The 8,109-nt window shown below is 42.4% G+C and overlaps 1 pseudogene; it reads left to right on the top strand.

The window, feature by feature from the left end:
* The first annotated feature begins 301 nt into the window (after positions 1-301).
* On the top strand, positions 302-5,158 carry LOC139394553 (homeobox protein HMX1 pseudogene; annotated as a pseudogene).
* The last annotated feature ends 2,951 nt before the right edge of the window (positions 5,159-8,109 follow it).

Here is an 8,109-nt window from a genome sequence, read left to right as displayed (position 1 = left end):
CGGTGCTGTGCTGGCACCACGGAGCTCCAGGGCCGCTCTGGTAACGATTTCCACGTTTCGGTGAGGATTTATCATTTATAAACAGGGGAGAATGGAGAAACCCGGTTGAGATGGTGCTTTTAAGATCCGACCGGGACACACATCAACAACAACGAAAATAACTGTTTTGTTGTGCGGAGTAACAGAACACACGTGCTCGTCGTCAACTGTATTGAAGGTTTGGACGGACGCAGGAGGACCCGTCGTAATTGTTTTTTTTGAGTGGCCAGGAATTTGCATATGCTTTTCATTTAAAAACATCATGCACGACAAGGCGACAGACACTCAGGCTTCGACACCGTCAAAAGTCTCCTCGTTTTACATCGAAAACCTACTCGGCTCGAGGAAGAATGGAGAGTCAACGTATTTCAACCGACAGGTCAACGACAACGACAACAACAGCCAGTATAGTAGCAGGACCGCGGAGGAGAGTATGGAGCGGAATGAGATGGTCTACCCTAGCCGAGTCTTAGCGGGACATCCCAGCCAAGTGGCCGGTCAAGTGGCAGCCTGCTCCGGCCGCGGCGCCGAGGGTTCCCCCCGGAGAGACTCGCAATTAGAACGGAACAGAGGAGCCGCAGCCGTTAACGTCAAACCACTCAGTCTCAAAAGGTCCAGCAGTAAGTTGCCTATATCTTTTATTGGATAAATAGTTGTGTTTAATTGTTTTTAACGGCATAATCGAATCTACTGTATGAGATCCATTGTTAATAAAATGCCCAAAACAGCCATCATTTAAATGTGACTGCATGAGCAATACAGTAATATGTCTGTATTCCGTTAGATACATATTCCTATAATTATCTTTGACTGCATGATCGAAGCTGGTAGGATAGTCTATATGGTGTATATAAAAAACAGCTTCTCATTGCGATCGAAGGGTTTGAATGGCCCGGTTATATTAGGCTATAACAACACGAGGTTTTAGGTCTGTAGTCTACACCTAGGGCCAAGAACATCTCACAATAACCTATCAGTCCCATTGAGGTAAAAACAAAAAAAAACTATTTTTACCAGGGAGAGCTGCCAAGGAGGTTTAACCACATGTCGCCATGCATGTTACGTCTTGGGTATCATGTTACGCGTATCATGTTACGCCGACATGTGTTATATGTGACGTCTATATCGTGTGTCGTTATAGTCCTATCGCGCATCTTGACTAAGCCTATATCTCTAATTACACACACTGCCTGTCACTATAGATCGGATAGCAAATGGAACCCTATTCCCTATATAGTGCACTACTTTAGACCAGAGCCCTACTCCCTATATAATGCAATACTTTAGACCAGAGCACTATTCCCTATGTAGTGCACTACTTTGGACCAGAGCCCTATTCCCTATATAGTGCACTACTTTAGACTAGAGCCCTATTCCCTATATAGTGCACTACTTTAGACCAGAGCCCTATTCCCTATATAGTGCACTACTTTAGACCAGAGCCCTATTCCCTATATAGTGGTACTACTATAGACCAGAGCCCCTATTCCCTATATAGTGGTACTACTATAGACCAGAGCCCCTATTCCCTATATAGTGCACTACTTTAGATCAGAGCCCTATTCCCTATATAGTGGTACTACTATAGACCAGAGCCCCTATTCCCTATATAGTGCACTACTTTAGACCAGAGCCCCTATTCCCTATATAGTGCACTACTTTAGACCAGAGCCCCTATTCCCTATATAGTGCACTACTTTAGACCAGAGCCCCTATTCCCTATATAGTGCACTACTTTAGACCAGAGCCCCTATTCCCTATATAGTGCACTACTATAGACCAGAGCCCCTATTCCCTATATAGTGCACTACTTTAGACCAGAGCCCCTATTCCCTATATAGTGCACTACTTTAGACCAGAGCCCCTATTCCCTATATAGTGCACTACTTTAGACCAGAGCCCTATTCCCTATATAGTGCACTACTTTAGATCAGAGCCCTATTCCCTATATAGTGCACTACTTTAGACCAGAGCCCTATTCCCTATATAGTGCACTACTTTAGACCAGAGCCCTATTCCCTATATAGTGGTACTACTATAGACCAGAGTCCTATTCCCTATATAGTGGTACTACTATAGACCAGTGCCCTATTCCCTATATAGTGGTACTACTATAGACCAGAGTCCTATTCCCTATATAGTGGTACTACTATAGACCAGAGCCCTATTCCCTATATAGTGAACTACTATAGACCAGAGCCCTATTCCCTATATAGTGGTACTACTATAGACCAGAGCCCTATTCCCTATATAGTGAACTACTATAGACCAGAGCCCCTGTTCCCTATATAGTGGTACTACTATAGACCAGAGCCCTATTCCCTATATAGTGAACTACTATAGACCAGAGCCCTATTCCCTATATAGTGGTACTACTATAGACCAGAGCCCTATTCCCTATATAGTGAACTACTATAGACCAGAGCCCCTGTTCCCTATATAGTGGTACTACTATAGACCAGAGCCCTATTCCCTATATAGTGAACTACTATAGACCAGAGCCCCTATTCCCTATATAGTGCACTACTATAGACCAGAGCCCTATTCCCTATATAGTGGTACTACTATAGACCAGGGCCCTATTCCCTATATAGTGGTACTACTATAGACCAGAGCCCTATTCCCTATATAGTGCACTACTTTAGACCAGAGCCCCTATTCCCTATATAGTGCACTACTTTAGACCAGAGCCCAATGGGCCCCTATCAGCTCTATTTAAAAAATATATATATAATAATGATCACCTTTATTTAACCAGGAAGGACAGTTGAGAACAAGTTCTCATTTACAACTGCGACCTGCCCTGTTACGTTAGACCAAACTCGGTGCCATATGGCCATAGGCCCTGGTTAAAAGTGGTGCACTATATATAGGGAATAGGGTGCCATATTGGGATTGTCTGGTCCTGTCTGGTCAGCCAGTCTAGTGATAGAGGGAAGTGTCCTCTGGTCCTGTCTGGTCAGCCTGTCTACTGATAGAGGGAAGTGTCCCGTGGTCCTGTCTGGTCAGCCCGTCTACTGATAGAGGGAAGTGACCTCTGGTACTGTCTGGTCAGCCAGTCTACTGGTAGAGGGAAGTGACCTCTGGAGGGTCAACGAGGCCCCCTGTTTGCTTCTCTCTCTCTCTCTCTTCCCTCCCTCTCTCTCTCTCTCTTTTCCCTCCTCTCTCTCTCTGCAGCCAATCCAAACTCATTAAAGGCTCAAGAGTGCAATTAGTTTGTCCGAGTGGATGACCCCAGGGAACAGGGGTCTTGGTCTCTTCAGAACAGCCGTACAGGCACAAGGTTAAATCCCATGGAGCCCTATTCCCTATACTTTAGAGTCCTATGGCCATGGTCTAAAATAATGCACTAGATAGGGAATAGGGCTCTGGTCACTAGTAGTTCACTAAATAGGGAATAGGGCTCTGGTCAGAAGTAGTTAATTATATAGTGAATAGGGCCCTAGGTCAGAAGTAGTTCATTATATAGTGAATAGGGCCCTAGGTCAGAAGTATTTCATTATATAGTGAATAGGGCCCTAGGTCAGAAGTAGTTCATTATATAGTGAATAGGGCCTTAGGTCAGAAGTAATTCATTATATAGTGAATAGGGCCCTAGGTCAGAAGTATTTCATTATATAGTGAATAGGGCCCTAGGTCAGACGTATTTCATTATATAGTGAATAGGGCCCTAGGTCAGAAGTAGTTCATTATATAGTGAATAGGGCCCTAGGTCAGAAGTAGTTCATTATATAGTGAATAGGGCCCTAGGTCAGAAGTAGTTCATTATATAGTGAATAGGGCCCTAGGTCAGAAGTAGTTCACTATATAGTGAATAGGGCCCTAGGTCAGAAGTAGTTCATTATATAGTGAATAGGGCCCTAGGTCAGAAGTAGTGCACTATTTAGGGAATAGGGCCCTAGGTCAAAAGTAGTGCACTATTTAGGGAATAGGGTGCCCGTTTTGAGCGCATTCTACTATTCAGAATGGGTAGGCCCTTGACCAGCTTGGTTATCTCTGCATCAGTTATCTCTCCATCATATAATCTCTCCATCAGTTCTCTCCATCATATTATCTCTCCGTCAGTTCTCTCCATCAGTTAACTCTCCACTGGATATCTCTCCATCAGTTCTCTCTCCATCAGTTAACTCTCCACTGGATATCTCTCCATCAGTTCTCTCTCCATCAGTTATCTTTCCATCAGTTATCTCTCCATCAGTTATCTCTGTACCAGTTATCTTTCCATTACTCTTTAAGCTCAAAGATTAACTATAGGTACAGGCCTATATTTTACCCCTTTGTTTTTATGGCCAACTTCTGTTCCTCACGAACAGCCTATTGAAATCGTTCAGACTTTGATGCCATGTGTCCATAATCGATTCACATTTAATTAATGTTGTATTTTTTCCCCACAGATCCAAAAGAGGACAGTAGATGCTCAGATGACCGTTGCTGCTCCCACTCAGCCAGCGACCGAGACTCCGTCTCTTCCGCCGTGTCAGAAGAACCCACAGAAGGCAGCGACAAAACGGGACGGAAAACGGCAGACAGCAGCCTGACCGAGGACAACGACGAGACGCAGAACGCCTTTGACGATCAGTCGGACCCGGAAGCCCCTCTGGACCCGAGCTCTGTCCGGAAGAAGAAAACTAGAACCGTTTTCAGTCGGAGTCAGGTGTTTCAGTTGGAGTCGACGTTCGATATGAAACTGTACCTGAGCAGTTCTGAACGGGCAGGTATCGCGGCCTCTCTCCAGCTAACGGAAACGCAGGTGAAAATCTGGTTCCAGAATCGACGGAACAAATGGAAGAGACAGATGGCCGCGGATCAAGAGACCGCAAACGTTTCCCACTCGTCCCAACGGATAGTCCGAGTTCCGATTCTATATCACGAAAGCTCCACGCCCTCGACGTTGGGTTTCAACGTCAACGTGTCCCAGGTGTCCCCGCGTTTGATGAGTTTCTCGAACCCTGTGAACTATCCCTTCTCCTCCTTTGCGCACTCCATGAGTTTACTACGCTCGCAAATTACCGGGTTGGTGTAAAGACCGTTACGGAGCTTTCACTACTTTTTTTGTTCAGGTCACGTCATTAATTTATTAAATCGTGCAATAACAATAACTGCAATGGCCGCGGAAAACTATACAAGTAAAACAGTGAAGATATGGCCTTTAGACTTACAATTGATCGCGGTGTTGTTGTTTTTTTAAATGTTGTAATTGTACTACTACTTTACATATCTACTTTTATTATATTATCGCCACACTAGATAATGATAGTGTTTGTGCCGGTCCACATTGCTATGTTTTTTTTTTATACACATTTATTTGTGCAAATACTTTTATATTCAAAGATAGTTTCTTACGTCAATTTTTTTCTCCACAATATAGCTCTAAATAAACGAATCACAAGATATGAGTGATGTGTGTGTGTGTGTGTGTGTCTGCTGTTGTCTTGTGTGTCTTCCGGCGACGTGCTGAGCTATTTCGACTAACGTCCCAGAGTTGAACTTGCAATGAGATTCGATTGATCGATCAACTGTAGCCTACAGTTGATCAATCCATGTGAAATTGTAAGTCATTTGATCGGAATTTACCCAATCTATTGGCTCCTCCCGGACTGTAGGCTACAAATATAGACGTGTATATTTTATTTCGCCAGTTTTACTTCCGTCAAAATAGACACGGACGAGGACAGAAGACGTAGTGTGCAGCGAACTGCACAAGTCCTCCGTCCGGGCAGCGCGAGTTCTCACACATATCAGCGTATAGACCTTCACTTCTTAAAACACAAGTTCATTGTAAAAGATACAAAATGAAATGTGTAGCCTAAAGTAGTAGGGGAGCGGAGAATAAAAAACAAAATGCCTATTTGAAATCTATACATATGTATATATATATATATATATATATATATATATATATATATATATAAAAAAGAAGCTCGCGACACGTTTCCTTGGGGAAAAAAAACATTTGACTTCATTGAATTATTTTGAACATGGCCTTGCCCGGCATCAGGCTTAACATGCTCTCTGCCCTGCAACTGAACTGGGAACACCCGTCTCTCCATTAGAGGAAATATGGTCTGATGTCATCATTCATATTTATAAAACACACGGGGTCATCGACAGGACGTTGGTGAGGACAAATGAATTATAGGCACTATTACATAAATATGACATCACGCTACTGCAACACCAGGCCTGAGCTGGCTGGCAGCTGGCAAGCTGTGATTGTGAGCCTCAGTAGACTAGATGACTGTATAAGAAACAGTTGAACCATATAGTTAGTTGGTTAATATACCTACCTATACGGTAGGACTCATAGTTCTATATTTTTATTTTATTTTTACCTTTATTTAAACTAGGCAAGTCAGTTAAGAACGAATTCTTATTTTCAATGACGGACTAGGAACAGTGGGGTTAACTGCCTTGTTCAGGGGCAGAACGACAGATTTGTACCTTGTCAGCTCGGGGGGTTTGAACTTGCAATCCTGCATAGTAGCCTACTATGGCCCGTAGTAGGCTACTATGACCAGGTCGCAGTTGTAAATGAGAACTCGTTCTCAACTGGCCTACCTGGTTAAATAAAGGTGAAACACAAATAAATAAAACTATGATAGTATGTTATTTATTTACAACACGGGTAGACGTTTTATTCAGAGGATCCACGGACCCACTAAAGTAGCCTCTCTTATAATCCGAAATAATAGGATTATAGTTTATAAATATTTATATATATTTATAACTATTTATATTTAACGCTTTTACTTCGTTGTCATAAATATGTATTTATTATCATTAAACTTTTAACACATATTTAGGAGTAAAACAACACAACGCTAACTATATTCATCACAACCACATCCCCTATCGAAGACGATAGACGTTTTGCATTTAGGAGAACGTGTGTGACCGTGGGGTTTCCTGGGTAAAATAACGGACACGAATTCAAATTCCTTCTGCTATGGTTTTATCTGTAAAACGGACAACAACAAAAATATGGTCGCGATCATCATCGCAACAAACAATAGAAGGTTCTAACTTTATTCCGGACAATAAACAGTCATCAATATAACGCTCAATGTCATATGGATAAGGCGGCGAGCAATTGGCCCGGGTTTGTCCGGTGTAGGCTGTCATTGTAAATAATAATTTACAGGCCTCTGTTCTCCACTATAGAGTGTAGTCTTCTGGCAAATAATTGGTTATAGGCCTTTAGCCTTGTGCAAAAAACACAGTGCTACTTAAGTAGTTATTTTGGGGAGGTTTCTGTACTTTACTTTGCTATTTATATTATTGACAACTTTTACTTTACTACATTCCTAATGAAAATAATGTACTTTTAACTCAATACATTTTCCCTGACACCCAAAAGTACTTGTTATATTTTTAATGTTTAGCAGGACAAGAAAATGGTCTAATTCATACACTTATCAAGAGAACATCCCTGGTCATCCCCACTGTCTCTGGGCTGGTGGACTCACTAAACAGAGAACATCCCTGGTCATCCCTACTGTCTCTGATCTGGAGGACTCACTAAACAGAGAACATCCCTGGTCATCCCTACTGCCTCTGACCTGGAGGACTCACTAAACAGAAAACATCCCTGGTCATCCCTACTGCCTCTGACCTGGAGGACTCACCAAACAGAGAACATCCCTGGTCATCCCTACTGCCTCTGACCTGGAGGACTCACTAAACAGAGAACATCCCTGGTCATCCCTACTGCCTCTGACCTGGAGGACTCACTAAACAGAGAACATCCCTGGTCATCCCTACTGCCTCTGATCTGGAGGACTCACTAACCACCAATGCTTCGCTTGTAAAATATGTCTGAGTGTTGGAGTGTGCCCCCGTGGCAATCCGTAGAATAACATATAATAAATGAAATGGTGCCGTCTGGTTTGCTTAGTAAAAGGAATTTTAAATTATTTATACTTTTACTTTCAATACATGAGTATATTTTATCAATTACAAAAACGTTTCCTATTTAAGTATTATTTAAAACCCAAATACTTTTAGACTTTTACTCAAGTAGTATTTTACTGGGTGACTTTCATTTTTACTCGAGTCATTTTCTATGAAGGT

The sequence above is a fragment of the Oncorhynchus clarkii genome, unplaced genomic scaffold (genome assembly GCF_045791955.1).
Source record: "Oncorhynchus clarkii lewisi isolate Uvic-CL-2024 unplaced genomic scaffold, UVic_Ocla_1.0 unplaced_contig_13929_pilon_pilon, whole genome shotgun sequence".
In the NCBI taxonomy this organism is placed as follows: domain Eukaryota; kingdom Metazoa; phylum Chordata; class Actinopteri; order Salmoniformes; family Salmonidae; genus Oncorhynchus; species Oncorhynchus clarkii.
The sequence above is the reverse complement of the archived record's forward strand: the minus strand, read 5'-3'. Positions and strand labels throughout refer to the sequence as shown.